The sequence below is a fragment of the Saccopteryx bilineata genome, chromosome 5 (genome assembly GCF_036850765.1).
Source record: "Saccopteryx bilineata isolate mSacBil1 chromosome 5, mSacBil1_pri_phased_curated, whole genome shotgun sequence".
NCBI lineage: Eukaryota > Metazoa > Chordata > Mammalia > Chiroptera > Emballonuridae > Saccopteryx > Saccopteryx bilineata.
The window spans coordinates 192,964,352-192,980,189 of NC_089494.1; the positions used below are offsets into that span (position 1 = coordinate 192,964,352).

General features: G+C 37.6%; 1 non-coding gene across 1 annotated transcript; it reads left to right on the forward strand.

Annotated features, from left to right (window-relative positions):
- Window positions 1–858: 858 nt before the first annotated feature.
- On the forward strand, window positions 859–987 carry LOC136307206 (small nucleolar RNA SNORA36 family). Its single transcript, XR_010725874.1, has one exon. It is a non-coding gene; the product is annotated as a small nucleolar RNA SNORA36 family (small nucleolar RNA).
- The last annotated feature ends 14,851 nt before the right edge of the window (window positions 988–15,838 follow it).

Genomic DNA, 15,838 nt, shown 5'->3' on the forward strand with positions numbered 1-15,838 from the left:
TTACCTTCCCTGAGTGCTATTCACATAGTAGACCACTGTGGGAAAAACAGCTGTGTTATACTTACTTGCTGGTTTCCCACCTGCAAGCCCTTTGCAAAATTAGTGCATGGGCATGCGCAGAAAGCCAGGTGTGCATCTATGAAAAGCTATGGGTGCTTTCCCTCTGGGTTGATTCTCCCAGATCCCTCTGCCACCACTGCAAGGTGTGGATCCCTGGGTCCCTCAGCAGCCACAGTGATTGGAGGTTTTCCTGATCCCTTGCCCTCCACTGCTGAAAGCAGTTATCCTTTGTTTACTTGCTCACCTGTCTTTGCAAGCCTTCAATTAACTGGCATGGCCTGATGCTTTTCAGCCCCGCAGTTCCTCTCCCATCTGCCTGAATTCAATGCCAACCTGCCTGGCCTTGGCCACCGGCACTACAGCCACTTACCAGCAAGGCTCTAAGACAGCAAGCATTTCCGCCTCTTTTTGGCTTTATTTACTCCCACAGCCTAGAATAATACCCTTTTACCAATAAGATTCCTATTCATCTCTTAATACCCTTTTCAAATGCCATCTTCTTCATTAAATACTTTCCTCCAAGTTTCCTAATCCTAAATTGTAATCACCTCAAGTGCCAAGACTCTGTCTTAATCAGTTTTGTCTTAATTATCCAATACTTAACATTTGGCTTATAAATAATGTCTAATTAATGTTTTTTTAAATTGAAGTGTTCTCTGAATCTTCTAGCTTATAAAATTATAAGATCTAACTTATACTCTTCAGTCTGATCCTCCTTAAATCTGAACTTGCAACTATTGCCGGAATGACTTAGTTAAGATTTAAATGGCCTTGTCATTCCAATTATGATAATGTTACTTCCAAAATGTTGAGTTAGTTCAGGGCAGCTTCCCTGTACTGTTAAACTTTGGGACATTGAAACACAGGCTTGGGGAGATGATTGGATAGGAAGCATTGCTCTATTCATTTACCTCCCAGTCTACAAAAATGAAAAAAGAAAAAAAAATGTTTCCATGACCCTCTGTGACTCATTCAAGTCATTAAATAAATATTCTTGGAAGACTCAGTATATGACAGGCACTGGGAGTAGAAATATAAGCAGAATAAACGTGATCTTCGACATCATGGCAATTACAGTTTAGTGCAAGATCCATTTAAAACCCACACACTTGCACATAGAGTACAAATTATCTTAACTACACAGAAGAAAGTACAAGATGTACAAGAAAGCACAAGAAGGGATCTGTACCTATCTTATTTGTCTTTTAATTCCATGTCTAAAAAATTACCAGCGTTATTGCCAAAGCTTATTAGTGTATCGCACCAGATAACTCTTGCTGCTTTGCTGTTATACCACATCAGATGAATGTCAAGAAGACTGTCCAGAGGCTTATTCATATCTCATTTTTAAGTTCATCAGAGGAGAAAAGTTCTCAGCACTGCTTGTATGGATACAGACAAGTGTATCTTCTATGTAAAAATTCCATATGCTTTTACATGAATCTCACAATTTAAGTATATGTGAAAATGGATAAAAGGTAGAAGAGAAATAAATGACAAGAGAAGATAGAAGCATGACAATAAAAAATGAGAGGGGGAAAATTTAAGAAAAATTATAAGGGGATGAAGAAAATTGGAGTGGACAGACAGAACATTTTCTTTAGATATCTTCACACACTTTAAAATCCTCACCCAGTAGTTGGCATGCTTTGATGTTTCTCTGCCAAAGCTAAAGCACTAAATTAAATTTCATGTTATAAAATTATTAAGATAGACATGATTTGTTGTTTTTTATGGTTATAGATATCATAATTGCGTCTTAGACTTTTTCCTTAAAAGGACCAGATCAATATTTGCTGAAATGTTTCACAAAATTTTTAATGAGACATATAGTCACTTTTGGAACTGCTCAACTCCACTGTGTAGCAAGAAAGGAACCAGAGACAATACATAAACAAATGTATGTGTCTATGTTCCAGTAAACTTTATTTACAAAAACAAGCATCCAACCTGTAGGCTGTAATTTGCCAATACCATCTTAGAGTAAAATGCACCATTAAATACGCACACATGCACAGACACATCTATGCAAGATTCTTTGTATATATTTTGGTTATAGAATGTGTCTTTCATGTGAATAAGGATATAATTTTAGGATTTATTCTGCATTAAATTATCTATAAAACATGATACATATTTTAATTACATTGTAATCTTCATTTTTCACTTTTCCTGAGACAGCATCAGATTCATATCTATACACTAATCTTTCCTTTTTCATGATATTCAAATTTTAGCCATCCATGATTTTCAAAATCCTTTTTCTGTAGTACTATGGCCTTAATGAAAATAACCAATCTGATATATTTTTGCGTACGTGCGTTATTTAAGCTAATTACTTTTCCTTAACTGGAATATAACTTTGTAAATCCAACTATTACTGTTATTTTATAGACCCAGTTTCAGCCACTTAATCCTTCATATTTATTGTTTTCACCATTAGTAGTTATGCCAAAGAAGTAGGCCAATATCAACCTTTTCCTATAGAAATGTACTGCTGAGTTAGTTACTGATGTCCCCTTTCCTGGAGACACTGCAGACACTTTCAGGAGAGTTACTTTAATTGGAAATGCTTTTCGGCCTTTTTTCCAGATTAAGAGCAAATATGTACTTAATTGTCTGAAAAATGCAGTGTTTGGCATTATGTTAGGCTCTTTTAGATTTCCCAATTGAGAGTGCTATCAGAACTTAGCAGGTGACCCCCTTACTTTCTTTGCAGTTTACATATTTGGAGTTAGGGACTTCGACTCTTTTGTCAGTTTGCTTGGCAGGACTAGAGAACAAACACAGAAACTTTAATGGCCATAAAGATGACTGGATCTTTACAGAATGAGAGCCAAGATTATGCACTACAGAAAAGAGAGAAGGAGTTCTGTTTTGCCATTTGCAGAAACAGGCTCAAAGCCAAATTCATTTCTTCTAAAATGGAAGTTTGTGTTACATGGTCATTAAGTCTGAGTTAATGAAGTTGACAGTTAAATTATAAGCAAAACTCACTGTTACTCAGTACTGATCTCATTGCCTTTACTCACTAATCTATGTATGTGTGGAGCTACTTCTGTATTTGATGTGTTAATCTGATCCTGCCTGTTCTACCCAAGCAGAACTCCAGATGAAGCCTGAGAAATCCATCAAAGAATTGAACACAGACAGTATTCAGAAAGGTAGGAAAGCAAGGTGGGGCTTAGGGGTCATGGAAAGACAGCAGGCTTGAATTGGGCCTTTGATATTACATCAATTAAGCCTGACGAGTGTAACAGCAAACCACCTTCTTGTCCTAATTTGCAGATTGAGCTATGTCTTACCACAAAGTGAAAGAGCACAGGCAGTCTTTTCTTCAGTTAAGGCAAATAACTGGTTTAAGAAAAAAGTTTAAGAAAAAAAATGATACATAGAGAGAGTAACGTGGCCTGGCAGTCTCTAAATTTAGCAATCGTACTAAATGTATTACCATCATTTCAGTTTCAAATCTTCTTTCTGCTTGCATTCTAAGCAAGGGTACCATATTTAGCAATGCCAGCTAAATTTGAATTTCAGATCAATAACTAATAATGTCATAGAAATATATACCCTGCAATAGCTGAGATAAAGTTTTACTAAGAAATTATTCACTTTTCCTCTAAATTTAATCTGGCAGCTCTAATACTTAGTAAAGCATGGGAGATGACAGAGGTGACATTTCATATAGGAATATTAATTATTGAATGGATAAATTGACACTAAAGTCTCTCGTGCTGTGGTTCATTATGGATCAATTAAGATCCGTTTATTATTTCATATACAAACATGCATAATTCAGACTAACTGGGGAAGTTCATTCTGAAGTAGTAAAATATTTTAATATAAATGATATAATCAAAGGAAGGAATACAGATTCTAGCTAATTAACCAGGCACTGAAAATATTTATTAAAAGAGTTATGTGGATAAATTGTGTATTATCATAGATGGCATCGCTGTTAGTTAATTGCAGCTGAAGGGGTAGAGTAGTGAGTTTATTCCCTTGAGGAAAATGAATAGTTGTCATTTAAAGCTCATTGAGGGTTGTACAGCAACATGAAAAATAAGAGAAAACAAAAAAGAATTAGAACAAAGGAAAAAACTCTCCTCTTGAAACTAACACAAGATAATAATAACAATTATAGCTAACATTTTATTAAACACATACTATTGCCCATAGATTTGAGTTGCACATTTTGACAAGTACTTTATAGGCATCACCATCTCTTTTTTGTCTTTCAATCTTCACGGTATTCTTGTGAGAAAAAAAAATGCTTAATGTCTCTGTTTTATAGATTTTAAAAAATCAGGGCTTAAGACTGATTAAGAAAATTCACACAGCCCTGGCTGGTTGGCTCAGTGGTAGAGCATCGGCCTGGCGTGCAGAAGTCCCGGGTTCGATTCCCGGCCAGGGCACACAGGAGAAGCACCTATCTGCTTCTCCACCCCTCCCCCTCTCCTTCCTCTCTGTCTCTCTCTCTTCCCCTCCCGCAGTGAGGCTCCATTGGAGCAAAGATGGCCCGGGCGCTGGGGATGGCTCCTTGGCCTCTGCCCCAGGCGCTAGAGTGGCTCTGGTCACAACAGAGCGACTTCCCGGAGGGGCAGAGCATCGCCCCCTGGTGGGCGTGCCGGGTGGATCCCGGTCGGGCGCATGCGGGAGTCTGTCTGACTGTCTCTCCCCATTTCCAGCTTCAGAAAAATACAAAAAAAAAAAAAAGAAAGAAAGAAAATTCACACAGAGACAGGTCAAAGTCTTTGATCTATCAATATATTTTACCAATGCCATAAAATGTCATGCTCCTAACCATTAATTAATATCAACCCCAACAAGTAAAAGACCAATCTGATGTATACTAGAAAACAGGAACTAGTTAGAATAAAATAAAGTTGCAAGACTCAAAAATCAGAAGTTACACATGCACAAGCATAAAAAATATAAAGAAGACATTAAGAATCTTTCAGCTGTTTCTGACCTAATTGGGAATTGCTCTGACCATAAGGTAGATGGAATCTTGTGCTAGAGAAGGGAAGGGTGCTCCTGTGTAGTCTACAAATGCTCCCAAAGTGAGTCAGATTCAGCCTCTAGGGGAGAACCGTGATTTGGACAGATGTACTCTACTAATAGATGCAAGTGATTCATTTGGCCACCATATGTTAGGAATAGTAATTGAGACATAGGGTTGAATGTGATAGAAATGGCACTGTTGTCATTAATTATGATTATGGAAATCGGCTCCCAATTTGGGTGTTTACCAAGTACTCATTGGGCATGGACAGAGCACATGTTAGGAAAACATCATTTTCTAAAAAAGAATAGTTCATTAAAGTTACTAATGGCTTAGTCAGCTATACAGTGTCAAGAGGAAATAAATATTTGAATACCCAAAAGAATTTTAAAAGGACGAAATAAACATTTAAATATAATACAGTGGTCCCTGGTCTATCGTGGGGTTAGATTCCAGAACCACCCGCAATAGGTGAAATTCCGCGAAGTAGCAACCTTATATTTATTTTATTATTTATGCATATTTTACGGCTTTATTAACCCTCCCCACACTCTTATACACCTTTCCCACACTCTTATAAACACTTCCTAGGCTCTTAAACATTTTTTACACTCTTAAACCTACGTAAAATCCCGTGATATAGTGAAAAATCCACGATACAAAATTAGATATGGGCCCTGGCCGGTTGGCTCAGTGGTAGAGCGTCGGCCTGGCGTGCGGAGGTCCCAGGTTTGATTCCCGGCCAGGGCACACAGAAGAAGCGCCCATCTGCTTCTCCACCCCTCCCCCTCTCCTTCCTTTCTTTCTCTCTCTTACCCTCCCGCAGCCAAGGCTCCATTGGAGCAAAGATGGCCCGGGCACTGGGGATGGCTCCTTGGCCTCTGCCCCAGGCGCTAGAGTGGCTCTGGTCGCAACAGAGCCACGCCCGGGAGGGGCAGAGCATCGCCCCCTGGTGGGCAGAGCGTCGCCCCCTGGTGGGCGTGCCAGGTGGATCCCAGTCGGGCGCATGCGGGAGTCTGTCTGACTGTCTCTCCCCGTTTCTAGCTTCAGAAAAATACAAAAAAACAAACAAACAAACAAAAAAATTAGATATGTACGATTTAAAAATTCGTAATACAGTAAGACCACGAAAAGTGAACTGCAATATGGCAAGGGACTTTATGAAAATGTAGTATCATTTTCATAAAGTATTTAATTACTTTGAAATTAAAAATTTAGTGACTTGTATGATTTTCTAGTTCCCAAGATTTAGAAAGTCATAAAATTACACTTTTTGCATTCACTCCTGGGTTCAAACCCAATGAGAAAAAGGCACAGAGATCAAAGAGATGGATATTAAAATATAAGTTTTATTATAATAATTTGGAATGGAAGGCATGACTTGTTTAGACTTACAATCACAACAGGCTTCCTTTACTTCATCCTCCAATTAGACAAATGTCTCCAGCCCGTGACAAGCAGCTCTGGACAATCATAGGCCTAACCTTGCAGGTTTATTAGAAAGAGGAGCAAAGAATTCATACTTCCTGCAGGTGGGCTGGATCTAAAATTGAAAGAGAGAAGGTAAAGTAGCACACTCTAAGCTATTGTTCCAAACCTACTCATTTGACAAGCCACTCCTGGGGAGCTTGTCCCTTGGGGGGCAGTGATTATGGGGTTGCGAGGAGGCCAACAATATCACTGATGCAAAAAAAGAATGGAATCTCTCCCAAAACATTGACCTTCCTCTACCTCAGTCAAGTGGATGCCTCAGTTGCTGGAGTAACTCAGTAACTTCTAAGAGTCCAAAAGACTTGCAAATTTTGGAATCAAGACTTTATACTCTTTTGAATTTTTCAATAAAAATAGACATAGTAGAAACTCTGCTTAATGCTTATCATATGATAGGCACAGTTCTAAATTCTTTACAGATATAAATTCATTTAATCATTCCAATTAGCTTATGGTTCATCTTTTACAGTTGAGGAAAGTGAGGCACAGAGCAGTTAAGATTAATCCTCCAATTTTTTTGCCAGTGATACTTTTAGTGTAAGTTCCACTTGTGCTAGATCAGAGACAGAAAATTTTAGCACAATTTTCTGTATTTTTTCTTTAGTAAATAAAATGTACTTGGTTTCTGTCCTCAAATGCTATATCCTACATAGGATTGGATAAGCCTAGGGCTTTCTCTAAATCAAGCAGCTTCTTTCTTTGGTCTTTGTATCCACCTTCCCATAGAAGCTCCAACTTCTAAAACTTCCATCAAAAGAGAAAGTTGGCTCGGTGGATAGAGCATTAACCCAGAGTGTGGATGTCCTGAGTTCAATCCCCAGTCAGAGGACACATGAAAGTGACTATCTGCTTCTCTTCTCCCTCTTCCCCTTCTCTCTCTCTTCCACGCTCACAGCCAGTGGCTTGATTGGTTTGAACATTGCCCCCATGCACTGAAGATAGCTCGGTTGGTCTGAGCACTGGCCCCAGATGGGGGTTGCCAGGTTGATCCTGATCAGGGTGCAGGCATGAGTCTATCTCTTCTCCTTTCACTTAAAAAAGGAGGGGGGCGGGCTATACATCTGCCCTTTTTCTAGTCTTTTAGGATTAACCAATCTAACTTTTCTAGATTTCTCATTTTTTCCTCCACAAGCATTTGCTCGGTCATCTGCAGATCCCTCAAGTGAAATGTGACTCTCTCCTCACAACCCAGCCAGTAATACGAAGCCCTTCTCTATCTACTGTACATGAACCAAATCCTGGTATGTTTAAAATTCATGCCCACTTCCTTGTGAGCTTACCACCTGTCCTTCCACTGAGTTTGAGCCGATTAATGTGTGCATTTTCTTGCTTCCTAAACTTTTTTCTCTCTATCCCACCTTGATTTGTTCAAGTCTCTAAAATTTGGATTTTGTTTGCCATCTGCTTTCCTTAACTGTATTAAAGTTGAGTTCCTGATACCAACTTCGGTCTTTGGCTCTTCTTTCTTGGTTTGTCCTGTTTCTGTCTGTACTGGTAACCCAGTTTTTTCCTTTATACCAGTGCCTCTCAACACTATAGACCTCAGACTGCTACTAGGCATAGCTAGGGTTTTAAAACATAAGATATAATTAAATGAAATAATTTATAACAGAATACAATTCTGATGATAATTGTAAAGCCAGGGGTTTTTTTTGTGAGTCTTTTTAGGGTATGTGTGTGTGTGTGTGTGTGTGTGTGTGTGTTAGAGACAGCCATGCCAAGGCCAAGGCCAGTGCTGATGAGAAGTAAGCTGGCCCAAGAAAGCCATGTGCAGGCAGAGGAGCTGTACAACAGGAGAACGGAAGGAAGTCCCAGGCAATATTCTTGTTCCATATTAAAAGGAAATAGATATCAGTGAAGATACACATTTCAAATGAGAGTGGACAGTACAGGGGCAAAGCTATTAGATGGAAATATGTCAAATCACAACAAAAATGGAAGTCAACCTCAGTGGCCTCTAACTGCTATTTTACAGTAGACTTGATTAATTAATAAGTATTTTTAATGTCTTCAAAATGGCATTAATTAAATTTTGAAATGAAAAAAAATCAGCTTATCTGTTAATATTGTTTAGTTTCCAGTTATCTATTGTTGTGTAAAAAAACACACACAAAAAAAACCAAATAAATAAACAAAAACTTCAAAACTTAATAACTTAAAATGATTTCTTTTGTTCCCAAATATGTAGTTTAGACAGGGCTCAGTGGTGATATCTTGACTCTGTTCTACTCAGCCTGAGCTGGGTGGCTTCAAGGTTGGGGTCTAGAATAATCTAAAGGTTTGTTCACTCCCGTGCACTAGGACCCTAGCAGTGAGTGAATACCAGAACATCTATACGTGGGCTCTCCATATGGCCTGGGCTTCTTCACAACATGGTGACTGGATTCTTTGGGCAAACATCCCAAGAGAGAGAAAGAGAGGGAGAGCAAGAGGGAGTGCCAGGTGGAAGCTGTATTTCTTTTTTGACTGAGCCTCAAAAGTATCTTTTCCACCTCATTTATTCCTTGGGGTAGCCACAAAGTTCTACCCAAGGTCGAGGGAGAAAAGAAGAGAACCAGACATGCTAAGTTACTTGTACCACATTCTTTTCATCTAGGCAATCACAATGGACTGCCAAGTTTTAAAGGGAGAGGAAATAGACTTCTTAAGGGGGGAACAGCAGAGTGCTAGAACACATGGTCCTGGGAATATTACTTTGGCCATTTTTGGAAAATACAAATTTAGCAAACTTCTTTTGAAAAACAGTGAAGTATGAAAAGTAAGGTCCAATTTCATTTATTTACAGAGAAAAGAAAATCTAAAAGCTTTCTCAAATGGAAGCAAAGAAATAGGTATTGTTACCTTTCTTTTGCAAACCACAGATTTCCTGAGGTTTTGCGTCAATAGGAATTCTATTCTAGAAGTTAAAGGTATGGTTTGACCCCAACATTTTATGGTTGCATCTCAGCAGAATCTGAGGATATGAGTAAAATGTGCTTCTTCCTGAAGCTTATTTTAGACATAAGTAACAGATAAGTCACTAAGCAGCTTATGATTCTGTTTTTATTGATTTATGACTCACCATGTGCTCCTATCTTTCAGGCAAAACTAATGTCTTTCCATGTAGGTGATTTGCTCTGTTAGACCTCATGGGGAAAAAGAGTTCTTTGCTTTATGTTTTACTCTGACAAGATAATGGCTTTTGTCCTGATCTTGAGAGGTGACTAAGATATTCACTTGGAAAAATGCATTAATTTGTGAAACTATATAAATTCCATGTAATTATGAAATTATATCTACTTGAGCATTATTACCTGAAAGAGTTAACGCTCTTTCTTGGCAATTTTCTGCTAAGACCCAGGCCTTCCAATGTACATGGGTTCCCACAAAAGGGAGATCCTAGATCCATTCTGGGAAACTGGGCTCAGGAGCAGGATAATGGGAGAGATTACTTCTAAAATGCCTATTTTGTTCACTGTCACAGTTAGAAGATGACTCAACTATATAACTCATGGATTTTGTACTTGACTCACACCATTTCCTCTCTCCTGAATGAGCCCTACTTTCAGTTCAATCATAACCTCCAAGAATCCACCATCAGCCTCTCCATGTTCTCCAACATTATGATCACTTTAAGTCTATCAGATTGAGCCTAACATCAGATTTAATTACTTAATTTGATATAGAATTTTATATATTGTCTATTTTCCTTTTTTTTTAACACTTAGCATGACATGTTAAATTATTCTTTATTTTCCTCTCCCACTGGAGACATTCATAGTCTTTGTTCTTCTGGTACCTAAAATAAAACCTACCAGATAAAACTGGGCTTTCCAATACTAGCTTCCTCTCACAATTCCCAAGAGCACTTACCTCTGAAACTCATCTGAAACCAATTAAATCAGAGTCCTGTGGGGAAGAGCCTAGGCATCAGGGTATCAGGATCTTAAAAAAAAAATTTCCTTCATAATCCGGTGGTCAACTAAGATAGAAAACCACCAATCAGAGGATATCCAATGATGTTTCATGAATGAAGTTTGTCTATTAAATATGGACTTCTCATTACAGATTCCTGAAGTGTCTTTATTTTATAGAATGTAAGAATCTTAGTTGGTGCTCAATCTGTACTTTCTTCCTCAGATGGAATAAAGTAGAACTTGGTATATAAATGTACTACATGCATTCTACACAAAGGGTTTTCTACAAAAATTATTTTTTAGAGTACAAAAGTTTAGGTAATGATTTAAGCTGATACAGAAGATATTAAAGATTCTCCAGATGTTATCATATTTAATATGTGGTTAATTATAGAACAAAATCATCTAAGCCATGATTTTCAAATTGTGTTCAGAGGAAATGTTTAAGTCAAATTTCATGTTTTGTATATTTTTAATAGCTCACATATGCCATATTCTATAATTTAAAATATTAGTGATTATACCATATTAAAATATATTGGTGGTAAAAATTACTTTTCTGGTGCTTCTTTCATACATATGCACATACACACACACATCTTTCTTGAAATTCAGATCTGCCCAGGTCTACTCACATAAAACTGTGCAAGACTGTTTATTACTAAAGCATATGCTGGCAAGATTTAGAAACGTCCTTCTCTTGGCCAAAAACCCCCCTCAAAATACAGTAAAATCAGTTGTCCAGTAACAAGTGAATGCATAATATGTCACAGAGCAATAATATAGTGTCATAAGTAATGTATTACTTTTACATTTTAGGCACTCCTCTATAGACTTTCACATTTATTATAGGGAATACAATATTGCAATATTACTGATGATATGATTTTGACAAAAATATACCAAATACTGCTCTTTTAAGCTTCCAGATCAATTAAATTGAGAAGTATCTGATATTTTTAAGTCATCTATTTTTCTTTTCTAACAATGATTATTTACCTTTTTATAGCTATGAATTTTTTAAGAATTCAGTACATATATGCAACTAAAAATGTATGAAATAAATCATATACAGTTGCTGATCAAATGCAGCAATTCTTATCTGTAACCACAGAATTTATTAGAAAATTTGTCTTCATCAATAAACCAAATTGATTTCAGTAATTGAATTTATTATGAGTAAATGCTTACTTGAACTCATATATCACATTTATTAACCAAATGCAATTTTTATATTTTATAGATAAGTAGTTTAGATAAATTTTCTTTAAAAGGTAAAAGATTAAAATGCTTTTTAAAAAAATGAAAACCTTAAAAATCTACTGATTTAGGAGACTGGAATTAAATATCTGTCAATTTTTTCCTCTCCTCCCCATCCTCATTACAAAAACTTCTGTTTTAACTCTTCCATTAATCTCTTATCTCCAGTATGACCACCAAAATTTCTGCTTCCCATTACCACCTGAATAATCTTTCTAAAATTTTAATGTGATCACATCTATTCCTTGATTAAAAACCTCTGTTTCTCCACAGTATACAAGTCAGGTCTGAACTTGGTTAGCATGACATTCAATAGTCTTCACGTTTCCTTATCTAGATCCACCCTCCCCCCCCCAAATCATCACAGATCCTCTCAGCCTTTAATTCACAGGACATCTCCACCATATCACTATGACTGATACAGGTCATTCCTCTAACTGGAGTGTTTTTATCTCTCCTCTTTCTTCCTTAGGTCTAACTAGAGAATTAAAATTCATTCTTCAAAATCCTGGAGAGCAATTTCCTCTGCAAAGCTTTCCTTCTTCTTCTCTCAAACCCTTTTTATTTATATGAATCTGTTTCCCTTCCTAAACCATGAGCTCCTTAGGATCGGGGACTAGACTATGTATATATAACTAAAGTTAGTATAATAACTCCCGCAAATAGTACAATGCTTAACATACAGTAGGTACTCCGTTATTGGTTAAAGCAAGCTACATCACAATTCTTGACTCTCTTCTACTAGTCTTTATGTGGGTATTTAGTTCTGTGATTTTACTCAACACAGTTATAAGTATATTATTACTGAGTATTACTTAGGGTTCCCAAGAAAATAAAGAGAAGCATCCCAAATCAGAGGTAATTGTTTGTTACTTTTCAAACTTACATTGCTAGCTATTGTAATGAGAAGTATGGATGGTAAGTATATAGATTCTGATAGAAAAATCAAATTATCAAATTAAGACTCTAAGTGTGCATTTGGTGTTTCAATAAACTTCTATAGTTTATATGGACTGTGTTTTCCCAGAAAACCAAATCTCCTTCTTAATAATGTATCATTTTTTTCAGATACATCTAAGGGAAGAGATAGGAATTGTCAGCAATGTGTACAGTGGTGGGGTCTCTGCCCTAATAACTGTTTTAAGTACAAAAAAAAAGGTTTGCCAAAAGGTAGTTTATTATTTCATGCATTTAACACTTAAATAAGAATAAAAGAGGTACACAAAAGTAGAGTATGTTTTAAGAAAAAGTTTTAAAATATTCATGAAAAATGTTAAATAATACCTGTCAAAAAACAATAAAACTGTTATTTAAGATATTTTCATACTGCTTCTTGATTGGCATCCTAACTTGCAATTCTTTTCACCTATTAACACAGTGAACATTACTACAGGCGTTTAGAATATGCTGTCACACAAATGAACATTAAAAAAGGGTAAGAAATGTAAATTTGAGATTTTCACATTGAGCAGCTTCCCAGGCACCTGCCTTAGAGAGAACCATTATTACAAGTGCCATTTTAACAACTGGTTCACCAAACTCAACAAAAAATTAGGTATCGGTTCTTCCAAATTGGTGCAAACTGGTGGAATCCCACCACTGAGTGTGTATATCAGTGTTGAAAATTATATTTAAAATTGGAGCTAATGGAGATTTCCTCAAGCCTATTATGTGGCAAGTATAACATTTTTCTGTTGCACACTTTATAATCATATACATTTCAAAATTCACCTCGGATTTGTGAACAGGAGGGACCATGGTAGCCTTCTCTGCTTAGCCACGTTTTCTGAGAATGTCAACTCTTAGGGACCCTCGTTCACTTAATGAACCCCTAAGCCTACTGAAGTAGGCTAATTAGGAAAAAGAACAGTAACTTCACATTACTGCCCTTGCAGCCACATCAACCCAAAGTAATTCTCTTATCCTTCCATGAGGCAGGAGGGAGTACAGAAGCAGGAACTGAATTCAGTATTCTTTGTTACCCATTAGGAATAAGGTTTGGCATCAAAATGTGTCAAGTTTGACTTGACACCAAGGGCCATTAGGTTTCAATGTTTTTTTCCAGGGACCTGGGCAGCTTTTTCTTTTCTAATTCAGCATAGAGAACTGTTCCATACGCTCCTGAAAGCATCACTGGCAGTTTCGGGGAACGGAGAAGATTGTATTTACTGGAAGCTGTCTCAGAATAAGTGTATAATGAGAAGAATACTTCAAAGAGCCCCTTAGGGAAATTGGTGGAGGACAGGGAGGAACCCTGTCCTCTTTCCAGGAGGTGGGAAGGTATTCTGGAATAACCAGTGATTTAGGGAGGGGAGGCAAATGAACCACAGGGCCTCATTCTGATTCCTAGGGGATTAGGCATTAGAACTGCCTCCCAGGGCCTCCTTTTCTGCCTTTGCTGGAGGAGAAGACTGCACCAGCCACACGGCTGCCTAGACAGAACATGGGGCTTAGCAAGTTATTTACCTTCTTCATTGCTTTTATTCCATTATTTGAAAATGGCAGAACATTCTGCAGAAGTATATTGAGAGGGCTAAATAAATTAACATGCCTAAAATAAATAATACAGAGCCCAACACAAATAAATGGTCGATGACAATTACATCAGTTACTTTTAAAACTTCGAAACATTAGTTCAAAATAGTTCCAAGTTAATCTCTAGCCAGGGATATCTATTTAGTTTTATCTTTTGGACTTTTCCATTTTTGCAGGAATTGAAGGAGGGCAAAAACGTCCAGACAACTTGGTGAAGGAAATAGGATTTATTAAAGCCGGTGGAGCACGTGAAGTTTGTAGCTCCAAAACAAGGACTCCCCGAAGTTGACTTTCTTACAGGCTATGTACCTTTACAGTATCTAAGCAATGGGCATGTGATTTCTTTGTTTAAGGCTTCCCAGGACTGAAGGAGAGGGGAGGGAAAGTTTCAGTGGGTCAGCAAGGGGGAAGGGGGTTTCCAGATCACTGGTCATAGTTACATATACATCCTGCTGTTCTTGTTTTGTATTGTAACTATGGGATATAGATAATTTATCACTGGCTGACTCGGTTACCCCAGCTGGCTTTTTTCCCTTTGTTGGGCAGATAAAATATATTATGCTCACTTTGTTAAAGACGGTGCTGCCCACGAAGAGGCCGTCGCCCAGGTGATATTAATGTGTGTTGAGAATCCTTGTAGCCTGGGGCTTGGTTTTGGGATTAAGCCTTTCCTACCCTTTTTTGATGTGGAGTGGTACAATCCAATCATGCCTCAGAGAAGTGACTTTGTATTAGAGACTTCCCTATTTTGTATATTGGATTAGAGGTTGTGAAGCTACACTATAAAATAGGGGTAGTACGGGAGCTTGCACTCTTGGTTCCTGAGATTATCATTAGAAGAGAGATCAGAGGAGAGCAGAGAAAGGCCACGTGGAGGAGGCCAGGAGAAGCAGCCAAGATGGCGGAGTGCTGAGTGAGATGCCAGTTTGTGTAGAGTTTGTATCTGGGATAAGGAAGGAGATGGGGAACTGAGGAGAATAAGTCTGGTGAGCTAGAAGCCTTTGATTCTAGGAAACTCGGATAAGTCAGTAGCTTTGTGAGCACTGAATGTGACTGGGTTTTGGAGCCCAGTGTGTATTTTTACTTGCCCGCCGGGTACAAGCTAGAATTAAAGACTATGGCCCATCAGTTTTTTTCTCCGCTGTGTCTTTACCGACTGTCCGAATCCAATACGAACCAGCATGAGCCGGGCTGCTCTGATAGTGGCCCTGGCCCTGCCTCCTGGCTTTACACCCTTGTATTCTTTTCATTTCTTCCTTCTCATCATTACCACCTTTCTCATCATTACCACCTCTATTGTGGTTTATAAGTTTTTGGACCTGAAGGACAAAGTAGCTATAAACAAGTTGTGTAGATTACAAATCTGGGAGAAAAAAATTAAATGTATTTTCTTTCTTGGAGAAGATCAGCTAATTGTAGTTAAAAACATGACAAAAGCATTTTTTCTTGAGAATACATTCTTCCCCCTCAATATACTTGTCTGAAAAAATAAAGCAGTCCTGTATGAGCTATTGAATTTGATTAGATACTAATTTCAAAGCCTCAACCTGCTCTTTTAATTCTTCCAGTGGAATTCTTTAATATATACACA